This window comes from Ochotona curzoniae, unplaced genomic scaffold (genome assembly GCF_017591425.1).
Source record: "Ochotona curzoniae isolate NIBS_2020 unplaced genomic scaffold, NIBS_Ocur_1.0 scaffold_1037, whole genome shotgun sequence".
Classification (NCBI taxonomy): Eukaryota; Metazoa; Chordata; class Mammalia; order Lagomorpha; family Ochotonidae; genus Ochotona; species Ochotona curzoniae.
In genome coordinates, this window is record NW_024467083.1 from 10,116,651 (window position 1) to 10,130,922 (window position 14,272).

At 39.7% G+C, this 14,272-nt stretch overlaps 1 protein-coding gene across 2 annotated transcripts in view; it reads left to right on the forward strand.

Moving 5' to 3' along the window:
• The window catches only part of SNX7 (sorting nexin 7), a 91,992-nt gene that overhangs the window by 44,111 nt on the left and 33,609 nt on the right, over window positions 1-14,272 (forward strand). The gene's annotated exons all lie outside the window — the stretch shown is intronic.

Sequence of the window (14,272 nt, forward strand, 5' to 3'; positions counted from 1 at the left end):
AGCACTGAGTACAGTATTGTACACGCTTACATCGGGTGAGAGATGGGATATCTCCCAATCCCCTCGTAACTCTGTAATGTTATAGCGCCCTGTACCTCTGCTTAGCCAAGGATTGCTGCTTTTTTGCTGTAATTCTCTCCACATGTTTAATCAGTTTATAATGTGTGATTGCCTAATTGATTTTCTTTGTGTTTCTCAATAATCTAAACATCTTAAGGGCTGCACATTTTTATTTGTTTGCTAAAGAGTTCCTAGCAGTCTGAACACTCTACTGGGCATATGGTAGTCATTCAATAAATAATTAGTGTAAGGAAGAATTGAAAGGTGGGAAGGAAGGGAGGCCTGGAGGAAAAAAATGCAGTGACTTTATTCATGGAAGCTAACAAAGGACTTGAAGCAAGAACTCTTCAAAAATTAGACTTTGTGCAAAACAATGAGACTACACTAAAACTGACTATGCCTCAGACTAACATTTCTTCATTGTGTTTTACTGGAACACTGAAGTGCTAGTATCTAGAATAGAATGTACATGATGGCTGATAGGTGCCTGTGGGCAAGGTGGGAGAAAGGAATGTGTGAGTGCTGGTAACAGAGTATATAACTAGCAGAACGGAGGAGTGCATTAACCTTTTCTGTGTGTCTGCCAGGAAATACACACACATGCACTCACATATAATTTTTAGCATCTACTGGAAAGGGTATAAAAGGGAGTGGACATGTACAGAAGTTTTACATGTTTTGGTCCTCAACATTTATTTTATGTTTGTTTACTAATTTTAATAACATTAAATTAGTTGTTACACAGCATTCACTCCTGGTGAAGTATCAGAAAAAGTGCAGAATTTTGAAGTTTTAGAAGCATAATAACAAATGCTTAAAAAGCCCGTGTTCATATTTTAATGCGAAAGTTAGATTAGTGAGGGTGTCCCTGCCTGAAGAGCAGGGAGAATTACCTTGGGTCCATAATGATCATGATTTTCCGACTCAACTGCAAAAACAACAACAACCAACCAAAGTCTTTTTTCATTTGTCGTATAAATATCCCATGGTTTGGTCAGTAAAATTTTTTTTTGCTATTTCCTCATCACCCAACAGTCAATCTGTTTGTTTTCATTGTGTGTGTATGTGTAAGGTTGACTCTACTTAATAGCCACATAGCTGTAAGATTGTAATATGTTCTAAGATTGGAGAAACTTGAAATGTCATTTGTATCCTATTAAGATACTTTTAATTAAGATTTGAAATAGACACTTTTAACAGAGTTGTTATACTTATTTTTGATTGCTTATCAAAACAGATCCTTTCTGAAATGTATAAAACTGATTCAGTGATTTGTGAATGTTGCCACTTACATTTTCAAACTGTGGGATTTGTTTATACACTTCCCCCTTCAAAGTTCCTGTGTGTTTTGATGGCATCATTGGGAAAAACCTTCCAGAGTTACCCTGGAAATGAACCTGCCGTGATTGGGCGCAGAACAACTGAGGGGAAGTTGCTTAGAAATACGCAGGAATGGGTCACCATGGAAACGCGCCCTTGTGAGGTCCTTCTAAGAAGCAGTCCTTTGCAGTCACCATGGCGACCCTGGCAGAGAACTGAATATAGCAATTTGCCTGGTTGTTTACCATGGCAACACAGACAGGGCCACTTTGGAGACAGCCTTGGAGGCCTACTGGAACTATCTTCAGAGGGTTTATCAAAGTCACCTTTGGGTGGGATGCTGTGTGCAAACCCAGCAAAGCAACTCATAGTGAAAAGGTCAGTGCAATGAAGCTGTACTAAGACCAGAGATGGGGATGGGTGCATTTATAATTATTGAGTACAAAGATATATGGGATGCAACATTCCAGAATTATGATCAGCATATCAGGTGACCTTTATGGAGACTTGGTGGCAGGAATATACAGTGTTATTGTCTTTTTGCTTTGACTACATCTGTATGAATGTTATAAATGCACATTAATGGTGTTATAATTTCTTTTTCTGATCACACAAATATGCCCACAGAAATTTTGTGTTTTTCTGCAGCCTAAAATGAAATTTCATAGTGGATACCTTGATTTATTGCCTGGGTAGTTGTAAAGTGGCTGCTTCTTAGCACTTGTGGTTTGAAGTTTGTAGTTCTCATCTGACCATGATACAATGAACGGTTTCAAAAAAGACCTAAACTTACCAAAGGTATTCAGTGTAGTTTTTACAAGGTCATCTCAGCTGTTCTTATAGAGGTTTGTCATTTGGGCTTGGGTGTTACAAAGATCATGTCATAGCCCAAGTCCTTATTAATTCTGAAGCTGAGACTAGTATCCTCGTTCATTTTAGCCACATCCTATCATGTATAATTTGAGATAATGATTAATACTTTTGTGATTTCCTTGTTTAGGGATTAAATGATGTAATACATGTAAATTGCTTGGATCCTAGCAGGTATTCAGTGGTTGTTACACGCTCTTATTTTGGTGGCTGTATAGAAGTAATGTTTGAAATGAGTCCTGTGAGTGACAAAGGAATTGCACATTAAGGAGCACAGAGGCGATTTTAGGTAGAATAAAAATTGAAAGAAGCAGTGTAAGCTTGAGAAATGTTCAGTTGAGGAAACAAAATTTTTGTGTGGAAATCAAGGTACAGGGGAGAAGAGACAATATGGCTTAAAAGTGGCTGCACAATCAGATGCAAAGGGATAGATTGAGGGATCTGGACTTTCTCCTTGGGCAGTGCGGGTCCTTGACATCCTCAGCTGAGGAGGAGATAGTAGTTTGCATAAGGGAGCTGGTAGAGTCCACATCACTTAAGAATGAGAGACAGCCAGTGCTTCAAGGAAACTCTGTTTCTCCTAGCTTTTAAGGAAGGAAGATAATGACTCTCAGAAGTCAGTGTGCATCTTATGCCATGATGGGATGACATCCAGGGAGAGATATTTCACCAAAACCTTTCTTAAAGATGTATTTATTTTTGCTGGAAAGGCAGATTTACAGAGAGAAGGAGAGATAGAGAGAGATGTTCTGTCTGTTGGTTTACCCCCCAAGTGGCTGCAGTGGCAGCAGCTGAGTCTGTCCGAAGACAGGGAGTTCTTCTGTGTCTCCCATGCAGGTGCAGAATTGGAAGGCTTTGGACCATCCTTTCCTACCTTCCCAGGCCACATGCAGGGAGCTGGATGGGATGTGGAGCAGCCAGGCTTAGAATTAAGGTGAGGATTTAGTCACTAGGCTATCACGCCAAGCCCAACAAAAACTTTTCCACACTTATTATTGAGTACCTTCCACCTGTGAGTCAGCATTACCCAGGAACAGTGATCCACATGAGGCTTAAATTTTGGTAAGTAGAAGAAAGCAATAAAAAGTAAGCAATCAGGGCCTGGTGCCGTGACCTAGTGGCCTAAGTCCTCTCCTTGAATGCGCCGGGATCCCATATGGGCACCGGTTCTAATCGCGGCAGCTCCACTTCCCATCCAGCTCCCTGCTTGTGGCCTGGGAAAGCAGTTGAGGATGGCCCAAGGCTTTGGGACCCTGCATCCATGTAGGAGACCGGGAAGAAGTTCCTGGTTCCCGGCTTCGGATCGGTGCAGCACTGGCCGTTGCGCTCATTTGGGGAGTGAATCACCACACAGAAAATCTTCCTGTCTGTCTCTCCTCCTCTCTGTATATCTGACTTTGTAATAAAAAAATAAATCTTTAAAAAAAGTAAGCAATCAATTATAATTTATAGTATATCACTGGACCATGTGGAGGAGAGAAAGCTTTCAGGAGGGGTGGAAGTTAAAATTAGAAATCAGGAATGTTCTCACCAAGGAGCTGATAATGCAGTGATGTGAATACCTGGGAGAACAGCCTTTTAGGCAAATGGAACAATAAGTGCAAAGTGAAACAAATGTGCACATTTCAGGGAAAACAAGAATGTCACTGATCCTGGAGTGGTGTAAGTAGAGCTATGGGAGATAAAATCAAGAGAGATAACCAGAGTTAACTCACATAGGGACACATAAGGTTTTGTGTTAGTGAGATGGAAGAAGAACTGAACAGAGATGGTGTATATCATATTTAATTGTAAATCACTGCTCGACTTGGGAAAAGCAGAACGTGTGTACATGGGAAGGGTTAAAGCCAGAGTTGAAGAATAATTACATTATTACATTCTGTCCAAGATGTTATTTCTTCCATCATGGTGTAAGATGCCTAATGCTGTGGGTTAGAAGAGCTATTGGCTGTTTGTTAGTGCTTAGCTTGTAATAGGATAAGGGCAGTCATGGAATCTGAGGCTTTTGTTTTGAGCATCTAGCAGATCATAATGCCCTTGATTAAGATGGGAAACACCTTGAAAAGACCAAGATTAATCAGGTAGAATAGGGAAGCATTTTAAACATGTATAATTGACAATGCTGTTAGATACCCAAGTTGAGATATTGAGTTGGAAATTACACATAAATCTACATAAACTGTGGGACAGGTCCAGTTGGACGTGTGTGTGTGTGTGTGTGTGTGTGTGTGTTGGGGATTTAAAGTCATGAGACTTGTTTAAATCATAATAGATGAAAAGAATAAAAACAAAGAGATATTAGGAACAGGCATTGGTGTATTTCAGCATTAAGAGACTGATAATATTGGAAAAATTGAAGAAGTTACTGGTGAGGTCGAAGAAATTTATTTAGTGTTTGATAGTGGTGCATAATTGGAACGATATGATGAAAAAAGTTTAATGAGAATCACTCAGCTTTTTAAACCGTTCTTTGTTATGAGATATCTAAGATGATTTGTTATAAAATAATTAAAATAATATGAAAAAGTAAGATACTCCAAGGCAAAGTGAGCATAATATGTGTATTGCAGTGAAGATGTTATTCAATGAGATACGTATTACTCATTATAAGTGAGAAATGTAGTCTATTGTGATAAATGTAAACAGATTGCGAGGAAAATTTTTATGTTTGGAAAAATTGTGAGTTTGCCATTTTGTTTTAAGTTTTCACATTCAAGCTTCTGTTTGAAGTGCCTATTTACTCCACTGCTTGTCTATAAATAAAGTTCACATGTGGTTCAAATGATATTGCATATCCATTTTATTTTTATTTTTGAATGGATAATTTACAGCTGTCCCTTCAAAGCAGCATTCAAATATACATGAATGCATTTGATATTTAACATTATGTGCATTTAATGTGCAAGTTGGATCTACGTGGAGTGCACAGTTATTTAGCAGTTTATATATGTGAACAAAAAAATGCATTTTTGGTCTTTAAGAAGGACCGATTTAAGATGTGAATACAACCCCATTGCAGTAGACAGACACAGGTACTGACTTTATGCAAATAGTCCTCCGTGACTCTATTTCTGAACAATTGTTTTAATGTCATTCTCAAATACTAATTAATTTTCAGGTGATCTTGGTAGTGTCCCAGATGCTGCACAGAGCAAGATTGCCTTCTATCTTATCCTAGGAATCTTTCACTGAAAAGATTTATTTATTTTTATTATTTGAAAGAGTCATAGAGAAAGGAAGAGAGGGAGGGAGAGATTTTTCATCTGCTAGTTCTTTGCTCAAATCACCACGTTGGCTAGGGCTGAGCCTGTGAAAACCACAAGCCATGAGCTTCATCCAGTTCCCCCGGGTGCATGGCAGAGTCACAACCCCGGGGCCATCAGCCACCTCTTTTTGCAGGTGTATGACAAGCAGAAAGATGGATCTGAAGGGCAGAAGCTGAGGCATGACCCGGGTCGCATATGTCAGCATTGCAGGTGTGATTTATCTATCACCACACAGTGCCAGCACCAATGTTTGAAATGTTTAAAGAAATGATGATATTTACTAAGCCAGTGTCTTTCCTGGGCAGGGAGTGTAGATTGTGCCCTTCTTTTCTTAGGTGTTTGCTACTTCGCATTTCTCTTCTGCTCTTTAACAAATGTATTCCTTTCTGTATGGCTTATTTCTTAATGTGTTCTATTGTTTTTCCGTCTTTTTAAAAAATCTGTTTTCTTGTCATTCACAGAAATGTACACAGGCATCAACACACACATACACACACACACACAATGAGGACCATGAGAGCATCCAGTGGAAGAAGGATATTTTCTTGTATGTGACCATTAAAACTGACTGAGATCAGCTACTAAATAACCCCAGAAGCAGATATCTGACAACACTGGTGCGTTTTCAGAAGTGAGGAGGAGAATGGAGGATGGATTCTGAGTAAAACTCTGGCTGCCTACCACCCACACATAGTAAAGCAACATGCTGGAATGGCGTACAGACCGCTGAGGAGTGTGGGAGGGAGCTGAGCACCTAGAATGATGAGGTCTCTGAACAGCCTTCTCCTCCCACAGGATTAGGGAATGCCCAGCCTTCCTCTCTGTTGATGGCTTCTCTGGCAAGCCTGTCATTCAGGGCTTCTTTGGCTTGAGTAGTAGGGAGAAACAAAAATCTATGTGTTCTTTCAAAATAACTTATAAAATATAATGGTGAGCACTTGATTAAACAGCAAAATAAATATGTCTATCCTAAGAATGAAATTTTGTGGATCCTTAGATCTTGAGTGGAAATTTTACCTTACTGGCTTTTACCCTATGTCATTTATTTATTTAGCATAGTCGCAGAAAAGCGTTTAATAAAATGTTGATATTGATCATAGAGTTGCACCTGATTTAAACAACAGCCCTTCATGGCAGAGACCATGCATCTTGCCTTTAAAGTCTGGAGTCAGTTGTTTTAGTTACTCAACTCTAAAAATTGTGTGTCACATCTCTGCTAGGGTATCGTTATAGAAGCAGGTTAAAACCATCGGTCTAGTGCTAGCCAGGCTTAGGCTGTCGGTATTTTTGTGAACAATATTAGAAGACCCTTATTCAAATAATGTATAGATTAAGGTAAGGATCAGTAATCTGAAAAATCTGAATTCTGAAGTACTCCCAAATCTGAAAACAGCTGCATGTCTATTTGATGCCACAGGTACTGTTGAACACAATGAAGTGGAGCACCCAAGACACAAACCAGTGCCCATATGAAATGCTAGAGCTTGAAGGTGGAGGATGTGCCTGATGAGCCACTGTGCCAGCCCCAGTTTCTTTCTTTTTTTTTTATTTGTTGCTATTGGCATTTTATGTGAAAGAGACAGCAGTAAGAAAAGAGAAGGGAGTGGGGATTCATTTTGCATAGCTAGCAACCAGGACTGGGCCAGTCCAAAGCCTTGATTTTAAAACTCAGTCCTGGTCTCACTAGCCAATGGTAGGAACCCAAGTACCTGAGCCATCATTGCTGCCTTGCTGAAGGCACAATAACACAAAGCTGGGTGAGAAACAAAGTAGAGACTCAAACCAGGCACTCCATGTGGGATGATGACATTCTGAGCAACAACTAAATGTCTTCCCCTCTCATCGAATTATTTTAGCTAGATGGTACTTAGTATTTTATCATTGTATAATGCAAGACATCAATCCATTTATGATAAACATCAATATTACTGGCTACTTTATATGTTTCCTTTATGAGAACTCGTGAGTAAATTTTCATTTAAAGTTCAACACCTATAAAGGGATTTCAGTTCTTAAAGTAGTCAGTATTTTCAGCTTCTGTGTATCTTGGATTTATACCTGAAACTCTCTTATTACTTATTATTACTATATTATTCAGAGTCTCAATTCTGATCCACTTCTCCCTGAAAAGTGTCTTTTTGTGTGTGTGTGTCAACCTTAACCCTTACTTCATTCTTTCTCATTCTTATCTCTTTGTACTAATGTCCTTATTAGCTATGTTTAAACTAGTCAGAGGGCACAATTTTTTGATTAAGTATTTGCTTATTTTACTTTAAAGAGTTAAACACACACGTGCGCGCACACACACACACACATACACACACACACAGCTTGCCAATTTCTAGGTTACTCTCCAAGCGGTCACGATTGCCAGACCTTGATCAGTCTGAAACTGGGAGTGAGGGGCTGGCTCCAGGTTTCCCACATGGGTGCAGGAGCCCAAGGGCCTGAGCCTTGCTTTGCTGCTTTCTCAGATTATAGCGGGAGCTGGATAGCACGTAAACAGCCAGAACTCAAACCGGTGCCCATTTGGGATACTGGCACTGAATAACTGGGGGAGCCACTGTGCCAGCCTCATTGAGTACATTTTTGAAGTCAACTTAAATTCTGGAAGGAGCAAGGTATGAACATATTGATAAGACTAGAAGTAAATTATTTCAAATAATTATAAAGACCGACACATTTGTTATAGCATATTTATGTACAGAAGCATGCATTTTACTTGTTTCTTTTGGCATTCACAAATACTGGCATGTTTTTGGTAAACACAAACCTGAATACAAAAGGAGCCTGATAACTGGTACCCAAAACACAATCCAGAGGTGAACATTGTATGACTTGCAAAATGTTTGCTTGGGGAAGCAACTAAATATTGAAGCTTAGTATTCTGAGACAAGAACTTTTAGGTTCAAGTCTCAAAGAATAGGGTCTGTGTGTGTTTGTGGTGGGTGGGACTGAATGAAGGTGGAAAGCAGTCTATAATGAATTTCTAAAGAAGATCTTTTTTCTAGAATGGAAAAATAAAAGGAGAAATTTAAAATGTCAGTCATTTCTTCTCGGGATTTTCTGAAGTTCTATGTATAGTGTCTGCTGGGTTTGCGTTTGGAGTGTAACATCAGCCTTCCGTGGATGTAATAGTTTAAACAGCACTCCGATGCAGAAACTCAAAGGTGATTGAATTTCTTTTTAATTTAGACTTTTTGTTAATAAGGAATGTGTCTTCAGGGTCTGTCTTGCATATCTTTTTCAATCTCAGCCCTGCCTGGGCACTCAATAAATATTTGATTATGCTTGGAGCAATAACGCACTGGGAGTCAGAAGCCTGGAGAGGGCTTGATTCACGTTTACTAAGCCTGTGACCTTAATCAGACATTAATTATTCTCCATTCCTGAACCTGCAGAAATAATGCTTACTTTAAAGAAAGTTTTTGGAAGATGAATTAATATTTATAAATCTAGAACTTGTGATAGTCACAATTTTGGTAAATTACAGCATGACAGCATAAAATATTACCGAACACAAAATGCTTCCTAAAGCGTATTATTCGAAGTATGCATGTTTAAACAGCATTACAATTCAAAAGTTGTATTTCCGTAAAAGTAGAACTGGTAGTTTTTCTTCGATCTCAATAGGAGATCACTAAATTAAGTACAATTTGATTTATTGTATTTCTAGGTGTTGAGAGTAAAGCTTGTCTGCTAAATCTTAGGCAACAGGGAAACCAATGTAATGAGCAGAAAACACCCCCGTCATGTCGCCATTCAGCTCTCTTCGAAGTTCTTGGTACAAAGCATTACTTTTTATGTGAACACATATAACATCTGTGGGGTATGCATTCTATGCCAGGCATGATGAGAAACATTTTTATATGTCGCCCAAAGATGAGTCCTATGGAGGAGAGTGGGAATTTATTCCCATTTTTTGTGTAGATGAGGAAATTAAAACCTAAAGGGAAAGTCAGCAGATAGTGGAGTAGAGACTGACAGTGCCCAAATCTCAGGGAGGTGACAGTAGTGGAAGGAGACTGAAAGTGGAAAAGTGTGAAGTGACTGTGTCCCTTTAGATCATGACTTTAGGCAGTGAGTGGAGGTAGCACAGTAGAGAGCAGAGTGAGGGTCGGGAACTACAGCTCAAGTGATCAAACAAGAGTTTTTCTATTGAGTATGTTAAAGGGAGATAAGGATTCTTTTTTTTTTTAAGATTTATTTATTTTTATTGCAAAGTCAGATATACAGAAAGGAGGAAAGACAGAGAGGAAGATCTTCCTCTTCTATCCGATGATTCACTCCCCAAATGGCTGCAGTGGCTGGTGCTACGCTGATCCGAAGCCAGGAGCCAGGAACCTCCTCCAGGTCTCCCACATGGATGCTGGAATCCAAGGCTTAGGGCCATTCTCGACTGTTTTCTTAGGCCACCAGCAGGGGGCTGTATGGGAAGCAGGGGTGCCGGGGTTAGAACCAATGCCCATATGGGATCCCGACATGCTCAAGGCCAGGACTTTAGCCACTAGGCCACCGCTCCGGGCCCAGAGAGAGGGATTCTTGAAGAACAAGAAGACAGAGGATCTATGGTTCCCTGAAGTGACAGTGAGCTCAGCATGTTCTGGACACCTAGTTAAGTCTCATGGAATTAGATTATAAAGTAGAAGGGTCAGAGCAATGGCACGAGAACTGAAGGTACATCAGAAAGAGTGTGAAGTCCAGGAATTTTGTTCCACTTGCAAGGGCATGTCCCTGAAGAGTTTTAAGTAGAAAAGAATTATAATTTGATAGGTGCTTTTTTATCTGAAAGTAACAAATTCACAGAAAAGTTGCAAGTACAGTTCAAAGACGTTTTACTTTGAGTCATTAGAGTATATTGTAAACCTCACACTTGTAAGCCCTAAATATTGTGTGTTGCTTATAAAAAAAACATTATTCTATATAGCTATAGGAAAATATATCATTCCTGAAGTTACTCCTACCCCATCCAGATTTTGCCAGTGTTTTAGTTCTTGGCAGTCTTGAGTTAGAAAACTTCTTTGGTTTACTTAATTTTGATAGCCATTACAGCTGTGAATGCTGCAGCTTTGTCATGTTGTAGAGTGGTTATGTGCATGCTTTATGTCACTAATATCAATTGGTTAGAGCTTAGTTTGTGGTAACACTTTCTTGTCATACTGGCTGCAGAAATGTTATTAATAATTTAAGATATTTTGTTTTGATGAACTGCAATTTTTTAAGATTTATTTATTTTTGTTCAAAAGGCAGGTTTTACAGAGGAGAAATAGAGACAAACGTTTCATCTACTGCTTTTCTCTCCACATGGCCAGAATGGCCAGAACTGAGCTGATCCGAAGCCAGAAGCCAGGAGCCAGGAGCTCCTTCTGGGTCTCTCATGTGTGCAAGGGCCCAAGGAGTTGAGTCATCCTCTGCTGCCTTCCCAGGAGAGCAGAATAGGAAGTGTAACAGCTGGGACATGAGCTCGTGCCCATATGGGATGCTGGTGTCCACTGGTGGAAGACTAGCTAGTTTGCCAGTCCTGAATGGGCTGTGTTGATGCCATTGATTTGGGATTAAATTGACCTGCCTGATTTATCTTTCAGTCAGAAAAAGGGCATTAAGTGAGATATGGAGATCCAGTTTCTTTCGTTAGTGTAAGAAAATGTTTATTGAAGCAGTGAGGCTGGTGAGAAAGAAGGAAGCATTTTCACCTTATGTAAAATTCCAAAGATTCTACCATTCCCAGCTGGCGAGTTCTGGTACTGCTGAGGTCCTATGATTAGAAGGGTCGAGCTTAAAGACACTTGGGAGAAGGACAGATGAAGCAGTAAGTTGCATTTGAAATCAGCTACTGCCATTTGTAAAGATCTGTTGCAGACCCGTAGCTGACAACTTACAGGCACTCTGCATGGAGGGAACGGGAGGATGTACCTGCTCCTCTTTCATATTGACAGGAGGAAAAGTTGGTTACTGTCACTCATCATACAGAGAAGTACAAATAAGGATCTGCTGGGCTCAAACAAGACCCCTCACTAACACATGATGTTTGGAAATGTTTAGTTACAATATTCAGATCAGCCTGTTATGTATCTCAGAGTTCACATGGGGCTGGCAGTGTCACATAGTGGGTAATCCCATTGCCTGAAGGAACAATATCCCGTAAGGATTTGGCTTGTGGTTCTGGCTGTACCACTTCTGATCTTGTTTCCTGATGATGCACATGGGAAAGCAGCAGATGACCCAGATCCTGGAGCTCACATCAACACCTGGGAGACGTGGAAGCGGCTCCTGACTTTTGACTTCCAACCACTTGGATCTGACTATTGTAGTCATTTTGGGGAATAAACAGACAGATGAAAGATCTCTCTCTACTTCTACCTCTTTCTGTCCCCGTAATGTTCCCTCTCAAGTAAATAATGAGTCTTAACCAATAGATAAAAGATCACACACATCATTGTGTGACCATCCAACATAGAGAAAACAATATGTTAATGTAGCAATGTCATCTTTTTCTACACTTCTGTGCATTTTTTTTAAAGAAAGTGCTTATTTTTATTTGAAAGGCAAGTTTAAAAGAGAAAGAAAGATAGAGGGAGACACTGTCTCTCTCTCTCTCTCTCTCACACACACACACACACATACACACACACAAATATCTTCTGTCTACTTGTTTTTAGGCTTCAAATGTCTGTGATGCCCATTGCTGTCATCAACCCAAAGCCAAAGCAAGGAATCTGGCACTTCATCTACAGCCCATATTGGGTGTAGGGGCTTAAGCACTCCAGCCATTTTCTACTCCTTTCCCAGGGATATTAGCATGGAGCTGGATGGGCAGTGGAGCAGCCAGAACTAGAACCAGCATCCATACGGAATGCTGGTGTCACAGAGGGTGGTTTAACCCTATCTATTGCAACACTGCTCCCCTTCCTGTGTATGGACAGCACATATTTTGAGTCATCTAAAGTTTCTTTTATTCTACGGGAAAAAAAATGTATGCAACACAGTTCAATCACCAAGAAAGAAAATGTCAAATTTGTTTAAATCATGTGACTTGTGTTCCTGAAAATAATGCCGAACTTTGCTAGCATATATGTTGTTTACCTCCAGCATAATTAATTCATATTTTTGACAAAGAAAACCATAACGATTTATTTGAAACATGTGTTCACATGGGTTAAAATTCATGAATTTGGGGCTGGTTCAATGGCTCATTTGGCTAATTTGCCACCTTAAGTGCTGGCATTCCGCATCAGCACTGATTCATGTCCTGGCTGCTCCACGCCCCCTGCTTATGGCCTGGAAAGCAGAGGAAGATGGTGGAAAGCCATGAAATTGCATCTATGTGGGAGACCCATAAGAAGCTCCTGGCTCCTGGCTTTGGATGGGCTCAGCTCCAGCCATTGCAGTCATTTGGAGAGATGAACCAAAGGCTGGAAGACCTCTCTGTCTCTCCTTTCTGTAAATCTGCCTTTGCAATAAAAATATTCAGAATGTTTAAAAATGAATGAATTTGGGAAAACATTAACTGTTTCCTTGCAAACCCTGCAGTCTACATCCCTATTCCTTCTGCCCATACTGTAACTACGTACTACTATTTATAACTTTTGCAATCTTTACATTTTACTATGAAAATACACCAAATTTAAAAAAGGCATTCTGCCTGTCCTTCAGGCATGTGATGATATAATGAAAATATTTATGTGTTTAATTTTTTTACTATCCTAACATAGATCATCCCCTATTGTTCCTCTACAGCTACCTGATATTCCACTGTATGAATCACTGGATTTATTTATTCTGACCTCTGCTGGCAAAAATGTGTTATTTCTGATCCTTTACTAGTATAAACAGTGGTTCTGTGTGTTTTTGTACATGTAAATTATTTTGTGAATGTGCTTAGAATACTATGGAGTAAATATGGAGAAACATATTACTGAATCAAAAGATATTTGATTTTGATAGCTCTTAAGAGTATGTGATCTTCAGTAAGTGAGCTAACTCCACAATGCCAAAATTTCCTAATATGTGTAATAGTGATAATAATGGTACACAGTGTATAAGTTAAGTAGTGTTTGGCACACAGGAAAATATAAAAGAATATGTCCAACTAAAATATATATATTTGTCCATATTGTCTGGTTTTATATATTAGAGTATTATCTGTTCATTTTTTGGTTATTCTGAATTTTAAGGACCTCTTTTTAGAAAACATAGTCTTTATTTGTTGTTTACATTTTGACTTTTTAAAAAGGTTTATTTTTATCATTTTTTTGAGATGCAGAGTTACACAGGGGGGAAGGAGATCGAGAGAGCGTGAGAGATCCTGCTTTATTCCCTAAAGGGCTGCAGTGGCCAGGCTGGGCCAAACGGAAGCCAAGAGGTCAGAGATTCTTCAAGGTCTCCAACGAGGGTGCAGAAGTACATGCCCTTAGTCTGTCCTTCACCGTTTTCCCAGTACGTGAGCAGGTGGCTGAATCTGAAGTGAAATAGCCTGAACTGAACTAGTGCCCACATGGGATGCTAGCCTGATATTTTACCTTCATTTAGGGTAAGGCAAGACAGAGACAGAGAGACAGAGAGACAGAGAGATGGAGAGAGAGAAGGAGGGTAGGAAGTAAGGCAAGAGCAAGAGATGAGATTGATAACCACTCACTGGCTCATCCCCAGATGCTTGCAGGAGCCGGAGTTGGACAAGCAAAAGCCTGGAGCTATGACCTCATTCCACATTTATCACTTGGTCATGCCATAGTGCTTCAGTTTGACCCCTGACATTG